This window comes from Hippoglossus hippoglossus, chromosome 2 (genome assembly GCF_009819705.1).
Source record: "Hippoglossus hippoglossus isolate fHipHip1 chromosome 2, fHipHip1.pri, whole genome shotgun sequence".
NCBI lineage: Eukaryota > Metazoa > Chordata > Actinopteri > Pleuronectiformes > Pleuronectidae > Hippoglossus > Hippoglossus hippoglossus.
In genome coordinates, this window is record NC_047152.1 from 6,759,648 (window position 1) to 6,781,499 (window position 21,852).

Below are 21,852 nucleotides of genomic sequence, written 5' to 3' on the forward strand. Positions count from 1 at the left end.
GAGGTTAGATGGGGGACTTAGGCCAGAACCTCGCAGCTCCTCTCTCTCTCTCTCTCTCGCTCATATGGGATTAACACCTCCCAACGCCGCCAGCGCCTCGTTCTCCTGCTGCAGAGCCTCCCAGAGAAAGCAATGGGGAGGGTTTGAGGTGGAGCAGCTGGGGGTGGGGGGGGGGGGGGGAGAACACGAGATGTGTCAGCACCGTCCTGCCCGGTAACCCATGGCAACAGCTGCTGCTGAGTCACTTCCTGCATGCGGGGTTGGGCTGCTGGATGCTCGTTGTGGAGACGGTTCCTGAGCGGCTCGCCTTCCTGTCGGCGTGTTTTGAATACTCTGGAGATTATGATGTGTTTAGATGTAAGCGACCATCTGTCCTCCTCCACCTTGTGTCTTTAGTGGCCTGATTGATTTAATGGCTGCCGGGCGCACGTGCCATCGCTGAGGGTTCATTAGTTTGTGGTTGCACTCGGGGCTCGCGGATCTTTGTGCCTTTTGTATCAAAGGACGAGAGGAGACTGGTTATAGCGACGCTGTGGGAATCAGTCAATTTGATGATTTCGTTTGATGGTTGATTGACTGGTCAAGTTTTCATCCCTGTCCAGGAATTTCACATCACTTTTGAGTTTTTGTGACATTTTCCTTGATATCTCAGGGAATAAAGCATGAAACTAATCAGCCGTATTTTGGGCCCTGATATCTGAGTGTGTGAAAACTGGTGCGGCTTGATTTTTAGCATTTAATGTGTCTTCGGCGACCACAGCTGCAGAGGTGCAAACACAAAGGAGAGGGCTAAACAGGAAACGCACGTATATGTCATTGCTGCGATTTCCTGTCCAAACCAAACGGTGTCTCTCTGCATTATTATTGTTCCTCAGCTGTGAGAACACAAGTTCGCTGCAGCCTGTAGATATGCACCACTTGTTCCCTCTCTGTCTTAAAGTTTTTTTTAATCGACATATGGCCGTGAAAAGCATCTGAGGTATGAGCAGCCATGTTTTGAAGGTCAAGGGCCATATTGTGTGTGTGTGTGTGTGTGTGTGTCATAGGATGTGACCTCAGAGCGTAATTTAATCCAGCCATCAACGCCATATGGTCGTATGGACGAACATGAAGCTGCCTGCGATCCCCAAACTTATTAAAGGAGGATTTCAGGGAGATTTGAACCTGATGCTTATAATAGAAATGCACAAGTCGCTGCCGTTACGTAATGGTACATATATAATATATATTTGTAGATAATCCCGTGTGTTTTTAAAAGGATTACTTTGAATCTACAGCTGTATTGTGCCACATAAAGGAAATATATTATGAAAACCTAAAGCATTAAAGCAATATTCAAAATCCAAACTGCTTTATCTAAGAGATTTCACTATTAGAAATGTGTTTTTAAACATGTTTAAGCAAAGTACTGGATTCAACCGTTTGAATTGATCCTGGAGTTGCTCTCATACAGTGAAATGTTTATTTTAAGAGTCTCAGCAGTCACGTCCTCCCTCTGTGTGCAGAGTGTTTACAGATAAGTGCTGCTCTGCGTCCGGAGTTAGCAGGAAAACAGGAACTTCTATTTTTTCAATAGCTCTTTTCTGAACAAAGACGCACATGATATAACACTTGGCTGAAAGAGCACGCGCTCTGTTCTCCACTTTAATGTCAGCGCCGGCTCTTGATGCATTAACGATAATTGCATTGGATCCTGTGGATTGGTGAAAGTGTGTTTAACAGCTGCACGGCTGCAAATTACAGCACGAGACTGATGCATAAAAGCCCAGCTGCTTGTTAAGAGTGCGGGCGTGGCCCTGCAGGACACACTGAGGGGTCTCCAGCCGCAGACACAGCAGAGCGGCCTGTCTGGAGCTTTAGCTGGATTATTATATTAGTCTGGCCCCCAGGTGAGGCCCCTGATCAAGGCAGCGTTGCACGACATCGATGCAGCCGCACAAGACCCCACATCGACTCATTGTGTCGTGATGAGGTGCTCCTGGAAAGTAAACCCTCCGAGGACAGTGGACAAAGGAGTGAGAGGGAGTCCGGTGTGGGGGGGGCCCCCAGGATCACGTGAGCAGATGGAGACTCGTGCGTGCATGAGTCACCTTGATGCATCCGTGGAGTGTGAACACGGAGAAGCTCTCAGCCACTGCTCTCCAGAGGGCTTATGCGTAGTGACAGCTCTGACATTTCCCCCCCGAGCGCAGAGGCCGCGGCCGCCGCAGACTAGACGCCCCCCCCCCTCACGCCCTCGCTGCTGGGCACACATCTGGGCCTCTCGCTGCAGAAGATGATGTCGCTGGCACTTCTGGTTTCTCTTCTACAAAACGCCACAGAGACCATTTCTGTCAATAGAAATCAGGGGAACTAACAGGCCTCCGATTCATTCAGACAAAGAGATGTTCGACTCAACAGCAGGATCGCTCAAAAGCAAACCTCTTGTTTTCATGTCTTGTAAAATTAAAGACTCAGCTTTGGACACAAATTTTTATTTTGCACATTTCTGTCCATTTTATTAGTATTTTACTCCTTCAAGTTATTTTGAAGTGTTTGTTCAGATTTATCCTTATTTTTTAATAGGCTGCTGCTTTAATGTTAATTATTAGCATTAATTACCCAGACTGCCCCTGGAGAAAGCTGCTTCAGTGCTGCCCCCTTGTTGACAACAAACTTCTTATTTTGTTTTTTGTTGATCGGCAAGGGACCAGCATGCAACAGTGCAGAGCGCAGGGTCACTTTGACATGACACCCCCCACCAGCTCTTGTTGTGCAATAGAGAGGAAGTGTGATCAGTCATGGATCTTGGTGATGAAAGGAGTGATTTCTGCAGCTTGATTGGGCCTGGGAGGAGTTAGATATAGTTTTCCCTCTTTATTACCTTTCAAACTCAACCTCAGACAGAGAATGTGTGTTAGTTTGACCCGTGTAAAAGCCTATAAATCACTTCCATGCATATCAGTGTGCAGTGTCTGTGTAGAGCCATGGTTCTGGTTTAAGGGACAAAGAGACTCATTCGAGTTGTGTGTTTGCAACCAAGGGATTCATGGACAGATAAAAATCCAGCCTGTGTGTGTACAGTCATTTATCATCGTGCTCCCTCTACTCCAGCTCAGGCCCAAGGACACCTCCCTCGACCCGCCACTGTTTGTGTTGCACCACAGGCGCTGATTCAGTTTTGGAACGGCGCCCGTGCTTTTTCACACAGTCCTCGCTCGAGCTGACGTGGGGGCGACTGAACGCGCCTGATGAAGTCATTTGCATCACGTGGCCGCTCACAAAACAAAAATCTGGTGCGTCTTGGTGGCGGTGCAATCATTAATCAGTTTCTATCAGGGTGGAGTTGCTCTGATAGCGTTATCAGTCTGGTGCATTTCCCAACTCTGTCGGTTTTTATAACTGCAAACCCAGACGAGAGTGAAGCACGTAATAAAAAGTTGTTTTCTGCTGTGTCATGATCTCAGATTCGAGACCCCCCCCCCCCACTCCTCCGTCTATAAAGCTCCATCAAATGCACTATATGACCTGGAACTTGCAGAGAATCAAACGCTTTATTGTGCAACACCTCAGCGGCGTCTTTGCTGCACTCGGGGTCATTACCGATTCATGTGTGTTTAATGGGAATCTACAGTATCACACGTGTTTCAATGGAGGCCTCACACGCTCGCCAGCTCATGGGGGGTCGAGCCAACAACACCCCCGTAGTCCACTTAACCTCATGTCTCATGTTTGCTTGACAGGACGGTGTTTATTGTTTTTATTTCCCGTTGGCGAGGTCAGGCCAGTGGCGATAACGCTCACGGGCACGGCAGTGAGTCACGCTGAGCCAAGGTCAGCTCCGTGCCGCGGCAGCAGGAACAAAGGAGCAAAGAACAAAATGTTGCTTTTATTGACATAAATGGTGTTTTTTTCTTCAGGCTGATGCCAGAAAAACTGCTTTAATACAAAGCCCTGTATCTACAGAGGGTCGTCATGGTTACAGATATTTGGATTCAGGGATGGAATGAAATGAGGCATGTTTACCTGCTGTGAATGTTCCCACAGACACAAACCTACGCAGACTCTGTCGCACACTTTCCATGAAGTTCCCCATCGTTATCTGGACGTTTAGTCTCTGAGGCTCTTGGATCTTAGAGCAGGACGCTGGGGGGGGGGGGGGGGGTGATAAAGATAATGATGTCATTTTCCCTCGGCTACATCTGCAGTTTGATTGTTGGTGAAGGCTTTTGTTTGTTTTTATTCGCCTCTGCGCCAGTGGACAGAGGCTTTATGTTCTCTGGTCCGTCCGTCCCCGTTATTGTGAACAAAACATCTCAAGAACTCCTCAAGAGAATCCTTTCAAATTTGGCACGAATGTTCATTTAGACTCACGGATGAACTGATTAGATTTAGGTGGTCAAAGGTCAAAGGTTTTATATATATAGACTGAAACTGCACTGTTTGGCAGAGGCAAATCCAAATTAACATTATTATAAAGATATAATAAGCTCAGTCACAGCTTCTTTTCCTCATTATCAGTGGTTAAATCAGTCATCCAATGTTCACTCACTTAGTTCGAAGCTTTACTTAAAACTCGGCTGCAGCCTCTGCTGTCGACCTTCCAGCTCAGTCAAGGCCACGCTCCACACAAAACCTCATTTCACCAGGAATCCCAGGAATTCCTCCCCACCTGTTGTTTGGTCTAAAGGAAGTGAATGGATTCAGTGAGAGCGCCGAGCAGGAACTCACTGAATGAAGATGTTGCTGACACATCAAAACCTCGACTCGAGGGTTTTATCAGGAAGTTGCAGGTTTTTTGTGAAGAAATCACAGTGTTGGCATCAGGATGAATCTTCAGTGAGAGTGTCGGTGTGAAGAAACCTCCTCCTGACCTTTGACCTGAGGAAAATCTAATTTCCCAACAGGGATCGATTGACTTTTTGATTCATTTTCAGTGCAGTAGTTTGCACAATTGTTTTGGAGTCGATTTCTCATGTCTCAGCGGCCAAACTTGAACTAAATCTGGATTTGTGGGATGTGGAATTCCACCAGTTTGACGCTGCCAGAGTTTGAGACTCGGATCAATTTCTTCTTTTCTCATCTTCAGGATCCTCAGGGGTTTTTTTTTTTACCCCACGTGGAGAAATAATCCCCCGATCACTGCCAAGATCTGCTCGGCTCTTCCTGCCCCCTGGATATCCCAGCATGCCTTTCCAGTGCTGTGTGTGTGTGTGTGTTTGTTTTAATAAAGACGGCCTTTTGTGCACCTCTTGCTCTGTCCAAAAAAACAGGGAAGTCTGGCTGCACTCTTACTTCCTCTCACTTTGTGTCAGGAGTCAGTGAGCTGTTGGTGGCAGAGTTTCAGAAGTAGATTGTTTTGAACAGTTTTTGCCTCCAGTTGGAAATGTCAGGCGACGACAGGCAGGCAGAGGATTGTTGTTATTATTATCATTTCGAGAACTGATGAGAAGGAAGAAGTTTACACGCAGGTTTAATTCACATTGTGCAATTCAAACGTGCAATAATGGGTCAAAATGATGGAGAATAGGCTGCGGGGGGGAAAAAAAGATCTAAAAGTTGTTTATGTGATATAAAGACGTAGCGTTATGACGCCCTGAGATTTATCAGCACATTAAGGGAACCACGGTGTACAACACTCACACCGCTGGAGTCTGAGCGGCTCGGCAATGCGGCGTCTGTCTCGGCTGTAAACAACAAACTCATCTCACCTAATGGGTTCATCCAGAGAGCATCGACACCTCCTGCACTGGGGAGGAAGTGAGCTCGTAATGTGGAAACTCTGCAGCCCTCTCCCCACTTTGTATGCAAATTGTGCATCCTGCTGTCAGTGTTTCATACAGTGCACGTCCGGGTCGGTTATTTATTGACCTGTTGTGTCACTAAATAAGTCACTTAACTATCACAGGCCACAGTATTTGTTTGTCCTTGTAAAGCGGGAGAAAAAAAAATATTCCCAGACTGTGACTCACTGATAGTGTGTAAGCAATCTGGGTCAACACCCAATCAATAAAGATAACGAGACCCGCTTTACTGGCAGCGTGCGTTATAATCTGTGTTGTGAAAGTACAGTTGGGGTGGGGGGGTTTATTGAGGTCAATTATCTCGGGAGATTAAAACTGTGTAACTAAGCCAACAGATTAGCAGAGTTATGTCCTCATATTTGCAATAGAGCTGCAAATCAAAGGTACAAGTCCTCTTTCTGATGAAGTAAGAGTTGAAACCAGCTCTGGACGCTCTGTCCTGCACAGCGAGACCCCGCTGGAGCAGGTCTGCTTCCGTCGCTGCACACGGAAGTCGAGGAGGTGATTGCTCTTCCTGTTTTTTGGGTGCGAGTCGTTGGCTCGGCTGTTTTCCTTTCTGCCAAGTTCCCTGTGTGTGCGGCTCAAAGGTGAAGCCGTGTTGTTCTGAGGTTAATGAATTATGGAGGTTTGCGAGCAGCAGGCGATCCAACGAGAAAAACCACAAAGAGGTGACACTGGCGCACACATGCTAACGCCAATGTGCCGGTGCTGTAAATCAGTGGACAGCACTTCCTGCGCAGTGCTGCAACGCCCTGAAACCCTCGCTTCAAAGATTTGGAGCCGTTGCCGGGTGAATAGAATCCCAGATGCCTGAGTGCCCCTCCGTCTTTGCAGCGAGAAACAGCCGGTCCCTGTGTCTTTTTGTCCGTTGAGGCCCCCTCCTCGCATAAAGGCTCTGGTCAGACGTGTGCCTACATTCCCTCGTCCCCCAGCCCCCCCTCCCACCTCTGCCGGCCCACTCCCCAAGTCCGACTGGCCTCCTGCCCAGATGAGCGCCAACTCGCCCTCTTTGTCTGCAGATTCTGGCAACTGGCACCGTGGGCCCAGCTCCAAACGCCACCCACGCATTTATTGTTCCTTGTGCCCCATTTTGCCCCCTAAACCCCCCAGCACAGGCGCAACGCCAAGACGGGCACAACAACAACAATAGTGTCGGTGCTCATGTGTAATCTGTGTGCCGTAACGGCCTCATCGCAGAGCCTCAGCACGCTTTTGTTGTCGTCCGGGTCGTCTCAGTGTGACGGGATTGAGACAAATTCCTTTTTTACGATGACTTGGCAGCAAGAGACACGGGGTTTTTTTCGTAACCACAACTTAATGAACTTCGTCTGCACTAAAACACGTCAGATGTGTTGTGTCAAGACATGTTTCAAGGAGATATTGTCCACAATTAGTTGTAAACCACGTCTTTGGCACTTTGGAACCAAAAACAAAACCCCATACTTCAGCCATAACCCCACAGATGAGTTACTTTTACCACAGATGTAAAGATCTAATGAAGATTGACGCTGAAATGAAAGTTGACGGCAGCTTTTCTCCTCCCTCAATCAGCTGACGTCTCTCTCTCTCTCTAATAAAAAACTAATTCTTCCTGCGACGTGGTAGAGTAGAAGAAGAAAAAGTCAGATTCAGGCCTCGTGTTCTCAAATTGCTCTCATCAGAATGTAAATGTTTGGATTGGCACGGGGGGGAAACTGAGGATTCGTCCCATCTGTTGCTCAATAGATTAGCATTCTGATGTGGTGCGGACCGCGCTGCTTGTAGGCGGGAATAATTAAGGTGGGGAGGGAGGGAATTTGAGCCGCCGCCGCCGCCGCGCTGTAATAACAAATCTCAGAAGAAGATTTCAAGTGAATTTAACAGCTTCTCTTAGATCAACCCTGTGACGATGTGTGAAATGAAACTCGCTCCTCGCTCCTGCAGCCAAAATATTGAATCTGGGCTCGATCTCCCTCATGTTTTCACAGGATTAAAAAGGAATGAACATTATTTAACCCTCACCTCCGATGAGAGACGAGAGCAGAGGATTAGCATGAGAAGCAGAGAGACGTGAGGGTTGGGAAGGAGGCGTAGAGAAAGCCAGTTAAAGAATTCTCCCTCCTCCTCCTCCTCCTCCTCCTCCATCCACCCTTCCCCATGCTTCTCCTTCCCAGAGGTCAGAGCTGGGTTACTTCCCAGAAAACAGGCCCACCCTCAATGTCTGTCTTTCCACAACAAGTCTAACAAACTGTGTGTGTGATCGAGGTGGACGGGTTTCACTCAGCTACAGAATGTTGACGGTGCCTGTGAGGAGTGTGTGTCCTCTGCTGTCGGTCGTGCTTCTTTAGCCTCTGTGTTAAGAAGACGATGTAAGGACGACGGGTTTTGTGGCATTGTGTATTTACAGAGGCACATTTAGTTTAGTGTGTGGCAAAGTATAGATTAGAGCTGTTTTCTGACACAAACTCCAGAAAATGTCCAGAAAATAGTGTCTTTCATATATGCAGAACGCAGAATATATATACAAATAAAGTTTATTATTATTATTCTATCTATGTAGCTCGTATGATGAAATGGACCAGATCGTGAGTATCTTTGTCGGCGATCTTTGTGCGTACCAAAAAGTCACGTAAAACAAGCATCTTGTCTTGGACGTTCCATATATATTGACTATGGAGGCCTTGACACGCCAGATTTTGTGTAATTAAATAGTACAAATGTATATTGGCATCGTTACATCTACATTCAACTTGCTTTTCCTGCAGCTTTGCACAAAACCTGAGAGTGAAGCTCTGCAGCCTCCGCGCTCAGCATGCAAGCGGCTGCAATGATCTTAAAGTCCTAATTCCAAACACAGTGGGTTTATCAGTGTGATGTAGCCTGGACAAAATGGCTCCAGAGTGTTTACAGTATCTTTTGAAGTCCTGTGTGTTTTAACCGAAGGGAACACCGATAAAGTGTGTTGACACTGTGACAGTAAGTGGGGACAAATACCAGATTGGCTTGAAACGGCCTCGAGCTGAAGTCAAACAACGTCTTTAAACAGAAAACTCCTTAATTCACCTTGTTTACATTCAGTGTTAAGTGCTGGAGTCCAAGTTTCTGCCGTCTCAGTCCGATTGTCAGCTAATGACACGGAAACAAAAGGCTGATGTTGGGCTCTGGCAGCGTCTCGCATTCCTGCGTCCAGCAGACAGATCGCCCCGTTCGCAGCCCGTGGCCACTGGACGCCAATCAATTTACACAGGGACGGGAACAGCGCTGCTAAATGGATTCTCTCCCCTGCACATCTATGTCATATCGGGGCTCGGCAGCGGGGAGTGCACGGTTACCGGGGCGGGGGGGTGGGTGAAGTGGTTTGGCCGGGGGGGCGCGGTGCAGATAAATAGGACAACCGGTGCTTCTAGCAACAGTGAGAGAGGGAAGCTTTCTGCACAATGACTTCTTGCTTTTTTCTCTCTCGTTGCTTTCAACAGGACAGACATGTTCCAGACAGCAGCAGCAGCTTAGGATGCTTTCATGGTTAAGACGATTTGAAGTGTTGGCTTAAGAGCGTAATGTTTGCAGCTTTCATGCCAGTTGCTAAACCCGACCTTAAAAGTCAACGTAACGAGGCAGAATTTGTCGTCTAAAGTCTCGTGTTTAAAAGATGCCACATTCACTTATATGCGTCCTATACGATGGCATGGTTATTTAGGAATACATCCACTAGAGGGCAGTGCACAGTCGAGAGTTTGTGACGTTAAGAAAGAGGCATAGTTGAAAACGGCGGTTGTCCAACTCCCTAAATCTCGCTTTAAAAAGATCTGTTGTCTTTATGGTCGTCTCTCTTGGACTATTAGCTACACTGCCCAACTCACGATTTCCGGTAGTACGTTACCGTTTCGTCCCCTCGTGCGTAAATATCGATAAAACGAACGCAGAGTACGGACAGCAGGCTCCGTGCACGTCTGTCTACGAGCACAAATGAGCCCCAATGCTGTTTTCATGTTATGTTTTGGCTTGCTGAGTGTATTGTAAAGGGATTCCAGACGCATGTTAATGGGGCGCGTCTTCATTGGCTCCGACTCCCCCAGACAGTCGGAGAAAACACACAAACACTAATCCAGGCTGACAAGATGCTGATCAGACGGGGGGGGGGGGGGGGGGGGAGAGATGCCAGATACTTCAGATACAGTAGCTGTGCGAGTCCTGTCAAGCAGATGTGTGTGTGTGTGTGTGTGTGTGTGTGTGTGTGTGTGTGTGTGTGTGTGGATCTTACATAACCACAGCCAGACAGTCGCACACAGATAAGGGTTTGAGGTTTCTCTGGGCAACCCAATCCAACTTTTCTGCTTCCTGCTGTTGTCAGAATTGAAACTGACAAGTAACATTTTACAGCATTTATTATCTGACACTGTCGCCCACTGGAGATTATGCTGAGTCAGCAGGGGGTCCCAGACGTGCTCGGAATATAAAAACGTCCTGTGACTTTGCTGTTTTACCGAAGCCGAATGAATAACTGTTCTTTTAAATTGACTTAACGTTAAAGGAGAAGTCGTTTCAGGGAATACGCTCATCTCTCGTCCTGCTGACTTGGAGGAAAAGAGCGATTATTAATAACAAACTAACAGCCAGGAAATGTGAACATAGCAATAAAAACATATGTGCAATATAATTATTTCCAAATTGAAATATAACTCAAAAAGTGAAATCCCTGCTTGGTTAGTAAGGTTATAGCCTGGTTGGTTTATCTGGAGAGATGCTGTCTTTAAATAACCTCTGCTGTAAGTATACAATCTGTAATTATCAGTAAATTAAAGCCCTGAAACCCCATTATTACGTCTGTCTGTTGAAACTAGAGACTCACTTCACCGCTACTTCACTTTAAATTCATCGCCTGTGATTTTGATACAAGCTAAAGATGCATTTTATCCCTTTAAATCAAGAGCTTGTGTTTTATAAAGTATCAGCCCAGGGAAACTAAACATCTCAGCAATACCTTCACTAAGACAGGAGGTTTGTGTACGTGAGTGGGAGCTCATGAGCCCCTGAGGAGTTAGAAACTCGTGGTTACATCGCCAGAGGAAAAGGTCATGAAAGGGGATCTCCTTACAGACAAAAGGAGTAACCTGTTTTCATGGGAACTGGAGCATTGTTTGTTTTTCTCATTGGGCCTGAAATACATTGTTAAACCACAACTTCCTCTTAATCCTAATTGTAAGTGATCCGGTTTGTATTGAAACAGAAAAAAAGGTTCCATGTCAGGGGGTTTTATTTAAAACAAAGTGTACTTTCTAAACATCCATGGGCACCAATGACAACTTGTTTTTCATTGCTGGAAAAAAAAATAAAAGCCCCGTTCCCGTCTGTTTGGAGAACGTTGATCCAGGATTACAGCTCATCTGGGGCCATATCAGCGGCCACCGGCAGACATTTTAATACACGTACAAAAGAAGCAGGAGAGAATTAACTTCTCCACAGAGCAGATTGTCGACTTAAATGGGCCTGTCCTCCATTTATCAACACTGCGTTGTCATGGGAATGCTCGGCCGGGCCAAAAGGGAGCAGATGGCTGGAGAAATCGATGGCTGGGACTCAAACTAGCTGCTCTGCCGATTTGCTTCAGGCCCAGCGGGGGAGTGTTTGGACCTTCGCTCCGTTTGTTGCTTCAAAGGCAGTGTGTGTGTGTGTGTGTGTGTGTGTGTGTGTCTTTGCAGCATAAGATCAGGGACAAAACATGCACAGGCCTGCTTCTCTCTCCACCGTTGTCTTCTGTCCTCTTCTTACACGTCAGAAATTCCCAGTAATGTAAAGAATGTGGCTGTTTGCAGAATTCAGCTTCACAGTGAAATGAACTGAAATAGGTTGTTTGCTAAGAAACACTTGTTTTCAGGCATTTTAGAAGAGACAGTTTATTTCTGACGCTGGCTTGGATGGAGATCGTGCTGTGTGGTTTAAAACGTATTGGTGTTACGGTGAAACTACGATTTCTCCACTCTTTCACAGGGTAATGTGCAGAGAGCTGAGGTCAGTGCTTCTTATTGTTAATTTTAGGAATGAGTCCAAAAACCCAGAAATAAGTTTCGCACTTCTGGTTTCGTTGTGCGGAAGTCGGAGTGTTTTTGATTCGATATTTAAAGTAATACTGCAGCAAAAGTAACATCAAGTAGCAGTGGAAGCTCCGGTGTTGGTCGGCCATCGCCATAGGAACCAGCCACTAAAAGGTTTGAGGCTTAGAATATAGATTAAATGCACATTGACTCCAGGTACAGAAAATGAAGCCAATGTGGACGTGCCTGAAACCTGCATTCTCTCAAATAACCAGCAGAGGGCGATCCCAGTTGCCTTGAATACGGTACGATGTTCATTTTTGTGAATTATTGTCCAGCTTAGCGTAAAAACAGACGATAAATTACAATATGCATGGGAACGAGGATATTAGCATTTGATTGACACTCAACAAACCAATGAATGACGTCACAGTGGACACAGTTTTTATGCAAAAATACGTCCAGACAGATTTGACCAACAAACGAGAAACCCCTTACGCAACTTTATGTAACCCTGTCTCAAGTGCCCATCACTGTGTCAGCTTGTTTCTCTTCCCGGCTCTGTTTATAGTTCTACCCCGAAAAACACCGTGGGGCTTTTATTTTGAAAACCGCTGCACAAATAAAGAATGGATCTCTTTGTTGTCCTTTCGCAGCCACTGCATCTATGTTAGTATTAATATCAATAAAGCCTCCGGCCCCTGAGAAAACAGTCAGTCAGACAGTCTGCCCTGGATGCTGCTTTCCAATATTACCCATAATCCACCGGGATGCATCTGTGCAGACCGGTCCAGTTGTCATGCTTAGAAGCAGCCAATCGGACGTCTTCTTATGTAATCCCTGACACACACACACACACACACACACACACACACACAATTAGACCATAGACTTGCCATTGTCCCTCTAGACAAATTTTGTCTTCATTCGTCCTTCAATCTTGCATGCACACACACACACACACACACACACACACACACACACACACACACACACACATAATTCGACCTGGCCGGCTGTAATATATTAAACATTCCTCCTCCCCGAGCCAGCAACGTCTCCTGTTGTGCATTCCTCAGAAATTAGACCGGGCCGCCGCAGCAGATGGGAGCGACTGTAACCACTTCTGTTCCACTTATGTCATCACACACGCTGTATGTGAATTAATCGTGACGTATGAATCTGCGTGTGCTTGGGATGTTTGGTCGATGCTGTAAGGCAGCGGGCATGTGGAAACTAACACTTGAGTTTATTGCACTGAGGGGAGATTAAGGCAGTAAAACAGTTAAATAGATTTTTCGGGCCGCAGTGGATGTGAGGCCAGTTTTCCAGCGTGGCTCTCACTCCCTGTTCTGTTTGAATATGCTATTAACATAAGCTCAGTTTTCACATTGATTATTTTCCTACTTCTACGTCCCACGTGCCTTCGTAATGACTGAAGTTGTATCACACTTGTGCTCATGACTAAGCCACTAAATTCTGTAAGATTCAAGAAAAAAGCTGATTGCCGAGGAGGTTGTGTTTTCATTGCCGTTTGTCTGTCTGTCACCAGTTTTAGGCAAAAACTACTGAATTGATTCTCTTGAAACTTAGTGGAAGGATGGGACACAGGCATTTTCACCAATTTGTCAAGAGCGTAATTAATGGAACTGGATGAACTGGCAGATTTCGGGGGCTGATATCTGTGAATGTGTGTAATCCGGTGCAGCTTGACCCTAAAGCAACTGTTGGGCCTTGATGGAGGAGACAGAATTAAAAGAAGATGGAATGCTCTTACTGCTCTGGTGGATTCTCTCTCACTGACTCAATTTAAATTTAAATTACTTGATGGTTGTTTTCTTGTGACAGTGCCAAGTTTGGCCTGAACAACTGTATTGTGCAACCTTTTATCTTTAGATAGGAAGTGTAGCGTCAGTTCCACCCTCATGCCCCTCAGCTGATAACGCTCTCTCCAACTGTAAAGTTGGTGCTAAAGTGGAGAGAGAGAGAGAGAGAGAGAGAGAGAGAGAGAGAGAGTCCATCTTGCAGTTGAAGTGACTCCCCCTCCAAACCATCACCCATCTCCCCTCCTGCCTCCTGCCTCCTTTCTGCTTGTGTTTTCTTCTCCGTCTCTCGCTGTACAGTATTAACGCGCCCGTGGCAGAGAAAGCCAGGCGTGCTATTGTCTGATTGGGGGGCGCCGTTGGGCGCGGACAACAGACGACCAATGAGAGGACCCCCCTGCTGAGACCTGGTGCTCTGTGGGGCATTCCTGCTCATTAGGAGGCTTTGTTGTTCATGTTGTGTGCGTGTGTGTGTGAGCTGCGTGATGAATCGACAGTGGCAGGTAAAATATGAGGGAGAAAATAAATATGCATGAGTGTGAGGACGTCTTTGTGGCTGGAAACAAGTCGTCGGTTTGAGCACAGCAGGTGCAGCGAGCATCAAGGCCCCTTTCACTGTTTGAACTGTGGCTGCTGTGCGGCTCCACCTGGGGTCAGAGGTCGTCTGCTGGTTGTCATCGCATGGGCGTCAGAAAACAAGCTTTTCTTTCCCTTTTGGGACGCACACACCTACGAGCTCTTATCTGTCGCTCTTACCTCATTTCTCCCTCCTTGCTGTGTGCCAGCATGCTCCCATATTTGGACAAGAGTGAACGAAGTCTGGTTTTCTGTGCAGGAATTTCTCAGTTTGGCCTCTCAACTCTGGTAGTTGCAGCTAATGATTGGTTTGGCTGAGGAGTGCATCTTCCAGGGAAGAGAAAGAATGTGAGGAATAAGTAACGGCACATTTCTTCCCTAGAATTAGGAAGGTGAAGATTTCAAGCTGGAAAAATCCACTTTCACGCAAAGCGGGCCTGGTTTTATTCATTTTTAATGCGTCAGCCCGCGTTAGGATTCACGTTCCCACTTTTGGGTTATTTAGAGCAGGGAAAACAGTTGTCAAGCCTGAGGTCAGCGCGAAGGAATGTGGGCCGTCCCTTCCTCTGTTACACTGAAACCAGCCTGATAACCTGCACATTACAAGGACAATACGTTACCACATCAAGTGGAGCTGTTCTCTCTCCCCTCGACCGTTCGGCCCTGAGCTGCACAACCTCTGTTTTTGGTAGAGAGAGCAGCCATTGTGTCAGGAATGTGGGAGGGGCCGTGTTTATTATGGCGAGGACATTAACTCTGGCCTGAAAAGTCATTGAATTTTGTGGAAAATGCTTAGAAAAAGATTTTCTTTTCTCCGCCCTAAACTGTCCTAAGTGCGGTTTACACAGAAACACGTGAGCCTACGTGTCAATGCACATTAACACGCTGCAATTGTCTTGTTTTAATTGGTTCGATCGTCTGGGAACGAGCCGAGTGTCCCAAGGGACAAACACTACGACAACTACCTTCTAGTTACTGTGTAACTGAGGCGTGTGTGATTGTTATTCATTCAGAAGGTTACCAGAAAGGTGCACCTTGGCACTTTCCAAGATTTTTCCACTGTCTTCACCAGTTTCCCAGGGAATAATTCATGGATCTTGATGGGGCAAAAAAATCTGATATATTTAAGGGACTGATATCTGAGTGTGTGAAATTTGGTGCAGATCCAAATGAAAATGCAGATCTAGCAGATTAAAATGTGATTTCTCAGGGGGACTCAACTGGGTGACACTCAGATGTATTTGATGCATTGTGGTCGACTTTCCATAAAAAAACAACAACAAACAAAGACATCAAGTCGCATCATGTCACCAGTGACCTCATGTCAGGGATGAAAGCTGAAGGTCGGATCATGCTCAAAGAAAGAACTGATGTGTGGTCCGACCATGTACGAGGCAGACAGTAGATTACAGAGGCCTGGGATGTGATAAAGAAAAACATATCATCATTATATTAAATTTTCTTCTGCTTTGCTGTTATTTCACTGCACCTCAGAAACAGCTTCACCTCCTCTGATGATAGATTTCTCTGTTCCACTGGCATAAAGCTCCAAATTCTCCATCACATGTTTTCTATTATAGTTTGTGATGAAAATCAATTGAAACGCTGGATCGAATGAGAATGTGTTGTTTTATTTTTTAATAAAAAAGGCTTAAGCAGGAATAGCCCTCAATTTGTGACTGCTGATAAAAGTGATGAGGAGGAGGAGGATGAAGAGGCTCAGAAACAGAACTGAGAGCGAGCTCACTGAACCACCTCCACTTCTGCATTTGCTCTTCCGAGAAGGAAGTGGGAGCGTGTGGATTTTCAGCCGAGCGACTTCTCTCTACGCTCAATAACAAATGCTGAGAAATCTATGACTGATAATGGACGGATGGATGCATCATCCTTAATGACTAGATATCTGTGCACTATCTCTGTGGGGATATTGATGTAGAGCAGTTTGCAGTCATTTAGTTTAACTTCCAGCCAATGGTCTTCAAGATCAATTCAACTCATATGAAGCCTCTTCAACTTTGCTTTTGATACTTCACCCTTATATATATATAATATAAAATTATTATAATTCCGGGCTTATCCTTGCATGAATTCAAGTGCAGGAAAAAGGACAGGAAGTGTGACCCAGGCCTGATAACAGCGGGGCGACTATTTCTGAAAACGTCGAGCAGGCAGCAGACAATGAGGTGTCTGTTCTGTTTCCTGTTGGTTGTTTTGTCAGAACGTGTCTGAATGTGTCAAAATGAACAGTTTTGTTCTGAGGACTCGGTGACGGACAAAGAAACCTTTACACTCACGATTCCTAGAATTAAACAAGAATGCAGCTCAGCATCAAACCATCAGAGGCCAGAAACTTCAGGAGTCAAGAAGCTGACTTGATAAATCTCATTCAGCTTTCATAGCAGACCCACTGAGTTTGTATGGCTGCTGCTCCACATCAGTCTTGGTTTGATAAAAACCTGATGAGGAATTTTGGCCTCTGAAAACTCACATCCTTCCTTTTTGTTTTCATCCATGTGAAGCCAAATAAGGCCAGTTTGCCACATCTGCTGAAACCCGAGGCCTCTGGGTAGCTGCTGCTCAGAGCCTCAGCATTTCACTCTGACTCCAAGAGAAAAAGAGGAGTGATGCTTGTGTGTTTGCTCCGACTTCATGTCCGTCTCTTACTATGAAACATATGACATCATCTGGTTTCTTTCCCTCCTCCTCTCCACTTTTTTCTCCATCTTTCCCCTGATTCTTTCTTTCACATGTTCGCTGTTATGTGTCTCTGTTGAGGGCAGACCTTGTGAACCTTTGCCCTGTGTGGAGAAAACCATTGACCCTTTTCCGCTCCTGACCACAGCTGCTGGGTTTCAACAACTGTTACTACGCACAATTAACTATTGTGCAAAGTCACACCTGCAAAAAGTCACTCTGACAAAGTTTTCTTCTGAGGAAAAGTGTATTTGAAAGTGTATTTGTAAAATGTATTTTGTGCAAGTTGTATCATTTTCAGTAATATAAGCTATCGAGACTCAACGTGAGGCTCTGGCTCTGCTCACCATCTTCCTGTTTAGTGTTGCTTCCTCTTAATTTGGAAACAAGGGTCTGAAAAGGAAGTGAGACACGTTGGTTAACCTCAGACCAGCAGACCAACATAGGTTCAAAGCTGAGGGGAATGAAGAGAGCATGACCTTCAGATGTCCCCACTTAGAGTTGTGTGTATGTGTTGGTCTCATCTATGCAAACCCTGTTGAAAGCCCAGCATTCATCCCTTTAATAGTTTTTATCTGCAGACAAGATCCAGCGGCTTCTCCCTGGTCTGTATCCCACCACAGATTCCACACGATCAGCAGTTCAGAGGTCAAATATGTGACGAGAACACACACACAGAGCCAAGAACCAACAACCGAGCCGTGTGTGAGAAGTCCGGGGTTGGACGAGAGATGGTTTTTGGGTGTTTGTTCACACCGAGCATGTTTGGAGAGTTTGCTTTTCCTGATCACTTCAACCCTCATCTCCTTTATGTTTGTTTAATTCCACTAAATTATCTTCAAATCAATTTTTCCCTCTAAGTGAACACTACTGGTATGAAAACCGCATAAAAATGAAAGTCCCTGAACCTGAGAAAAGCTACTTTCGAGTCCTGGAAGCAGAGGCTACGTGACTTCTGCTGCCTGGCAGCAATTGTGGCCTCAAGTGGTATTTACAAGATCGTGGTTTATTGAATTCGCCGCAGTTTCCCCCCGAGAGTCCATCGAGTCAGCAGCTTTAAAGACGTCGTCATTGTCTGCGCCGTGTTGAAATGTAGTGGAGCAGCAGGACAAGTGGAGACATTAAATCTGTGTTGGACAATTTAGGCTGTAGCTGCTCAAATGAAATGAGCAAGTGTGTGTTTATATACTTGTGACCGCAATTTTGGCTATTTCCTCTTTCCAAAGCTACTGTAAAGCCAATGGAAGTGAAAGTGGTTTTATTCTTGTTCAGTGCAAATAACTGAAGGTGCGATTGCCTCCTTTTTGACGGCCTCATCTCAAGGTTCAAATGAAACAGTGTGTGTGTTGGTCTGTGTGTGTGTGTGTGTGTATGTGGTGGGGGGTTCTGTGTGTGTGTGTGTTCCTGTATTGGTTACTCAAAGCCGTAAACAGTGAGGCAGAGACTCTTGTTCTCAGTTGGCTGTTGATGTCTTTGGTGCATGACCACACAGGAATTTGTGTGTGTGTGTGTGTGTGTGTGTGTGTGTGTGTGTGTGTGTGTGTGTGTGTGTGTGTGTGTGTGTGTGTGTGTGTGTGTGTGTGTGTGTGTGTGTGTGTGTGTGTGTAGATTTCCATTTGGCTTGTGTCCAATCACAGTCTGCAAACACACCTCATCCGACTGTTTCTTTCACACTTTCTTCTGTCTTCAGATCCACTTTCAACACACAGTCGGATTCTCCAACCTCCCGATTGCACGTCCATCAGACGGCTGAATTGGAGGACAGGCGCCAATAGGGAGAAATGAAGGATGTGGGTGGGGAGGAATGTGTGAGCCGGGGGAGCAGTGACGTGGAGGAGGAGAAGAGCAGGAAATTAAGGAGAAGGAGGCAAAGGGTAGAAAAGAGGAATGAAAGGTGAGAGGAGTAAAGACTATGAGGGTCCTGTCCGCAAACACTGCAGGTCCATGACTAAACTGTGGGATATGTGGGACTCAATCACTTAATGGGAACTTCCAGGGAAGTGGAGGAGATGGGAAGAGGAGGAGGAGGAGGAGGTCGCTGGCTAAAAATGTAAAAAGGACAGTACATGCTGTCTCTTTCCATTTTGGGGAGAAAAAACAACTTTGTACATAGCTTTGATAGACGCGTTGCACAAAGAGGAGAAACGTTCTTTGTGTTGACTCTCACAACAAAACAGAAAAACCCAAATTAAATGATTAATTCTCTCATGTGAGACTTTTGTGTGTTTAAACAGCAGCAAAACCACGATGTTATGTCACAGCTCTAAATCACACTCAGTTATCACGAATAGCACATTCAGCTCTTATCTTTCATGAGCTGGATCACACCTGTTTAAACTGCGTCATGCAAGTAGGTATTTAACTGTGCACACACACACACACACACACACACAGGAGGAACAGGAACAAAGGAAGTTCTGTGTGACTTTACACGTCCTGTAACAATGACTGTGGAGGCCACCAGAGCTGTGATTGACCCCCCCCCCATAGCCTAACTATAGTTGATAGAGATGAGTAAGTTATATTTCTCCTTTGAAATGCAAAGATTGCTGCAGAGGTTGAAATTATACATATTTAAAGGTGCTATATGAGTTTTTGTTCATTTACTCTTAAGTTCAGCATTTAAACTTTTATAAACTTTTCCTAAGACTATTCCTTTGCTCGCCAAGAGCTCGCTGATGCTACTTGTTAGGACGGAAACGCTCATCCTGTGCCACGTTAAGTTGAACCCACACACAGCTGAACCAAACTGAACACCCCCCCAACCACACACACACACACACACACACACACACACACACACACACACACACACACACACACACACACACACACACACACACACACCTGTGCACCAGTTTGCACTTTGAGCCTCGCCGCCTCCATTGTGATCCCTTTGAAAACGTTCAGCCCAGTAGATGCTGCACAACTGGGACCAACATGGGAGGATGTGGTTTATTTGTAACCCACAGTCCCACTGTTGGAGGGTTTCCCATGAGGCCGAGCGTGTGTGTGGGAGAGAGAGGAGGGGTTCATGGGAAAACAAATGCGACGAATCAAAGTGGATAAATGTTGGTGCGCTCGGAGGGAACGTGGTCACAAGCACAGAGGAGAGAAGTCATGTGTGTGAGGAAGATTATTAAAATCAATACTTTTACTTTAATATTTCAGGTCACTGCCTTTGGTTTAATGGATTAACGGAGATAACAACATGAACTGTAGTTTCCTCCAATGACAACAAACCCGTATCTTGTGATTCTGTCTCAAGCTGATACATGTTCAACTTCTTTATAAAGCTTTGACAAGTTTTATCAGGAAAGGACAATATTATGATCAGCCGGAGCGGACACACAAAAACAGTCGTGATAGTTTCTGTCGTTGACTCATTTCCTGCACGAGGACAAAGCTACAAGTAAAAACCAAACACCCAGCGACTGCGACACTTCAGTCCAAAGTCTTCAGTCCAAAATAGAAACTTGAGAAACACAAGAGTTTCAGTTAAACAGAAACACAGAGAAGACATTCAGTCCATCCAAGTCATCTGGGATCAGTCTCAAGGTCATGAGTGGGTTAGTGGGTGGGTGGGTGGGGGGGCAGCCAAGAAACACCCCCTCACACACACACACACACACACACACACACACACACACACACACACACACACTGTCAAGAGCATTAGGCACAGACACAAAATAGAGGTTGATTTTTCTCTCGCAGCATGAAACCCTCAGCTCTGTGAACTCCAGTGAGTTTTAAAGGGACAAAGCAACAAGACAATAAATCTGTCGTCGTCATCGTGGCTGAATAACAATGGAATAAAAATCAATTAAGGGACTGTATGAAAAGTACTGGGTTGTAATCTGCAAGAAAATTGTCCTTTGTCATTAGTAACAGTTAAAAAGCAAAGTATGAAGAGTTTAAAATCATGTTATTCTTAATATATTATTCGAATAGTAATAATAACTTTCACAACAAAGTGAAACTGTCACTTTTCAAATCTTAAGCTAACAAAGGCTAAATTATAGCGTGATTATATAAAATAAAGCTTTTTTTTAAACTTTGCTCCGATGCAAGATAAAGTTAAAAGTACAATAGCGGCCACTCGATCAAATCAGTAAACAAAGACCCTTTGTTTGATGACGTCCTGCAGCACAGGGCATCCTGGGAGTTGTAGTCTTCACCACCATCGCTGATGAAAACGTACCTGATGCAACTCAAGTGAAAATCATGTTCGACTGACTCACTAGCTAACACAGTGTGTGTTTCCTTCATTTACCCCAGAAGTTAAAGGAGAAGTGGATATGAAGTTTTGAACATTAACATTTTGGATAATGTGAGTCCACAAGTCAACAAAATGTAAAACATCTTTCTAATCGTATTTAGACATTTCAATGAGGAATTGTTACACGTTATATCTTTAAGGATGAAATGTGTAAGATTCAGTGCGATGAGAAAATCTAATCCCTGAAACTAGAGACAGGATTTCTGTGACCAGAACAGGACAAAGGCCGTTTAGACCTGTCATGCATACCATAGAAAAACCCCTCAGAATAGATCTGCACTCACTAGATAGGTGGAATATTGACAGAACTCCCTTCATAATCAGAATGTGGGTATTTTCCTTCTTAATCTATGATAGAACTCATTTTGAAAACCTTTTATTCTTTAGTGTGTTGTGTCTCGGGCACACACACGTTCATGCAGTGCGACACACACTTGTGCTTGATGTGTGTGTGTGTGGGGGGGGGCTTGCAGGGACTTACCATGTTGTCATGAATGTCTGCCCATGAAGAAACTGATCAGTTTAACAAGAAGGCCTCCCACCTCCTCAAGCTCAGGGCGGGGCTCTGTGTGTGTGTGTGGGTGCCTGCATGTGTGCGTGTGTGTGTAAGTGCGTGCATGTGTGTGTAAACGGTTATGTGTACATGTCATCAAGTGTGGCGTGGTCTGCACAAGAGGCGGAGA

General features: G+C 45.5%; 1 protein-coding gene across 1 annotated transcript in view; it reads left to right on the forward strand.

Moving 5' to 3' along the window:
- Positions 1 to 21,852, forward strand: part of LOC117775736 (ras-related protein Rab-9A-like) — a 40,517-nt gene that overhangs the window by 10,012 nt on the left and 8,653 nt on the right. The window lies entirely within an intron of this gene.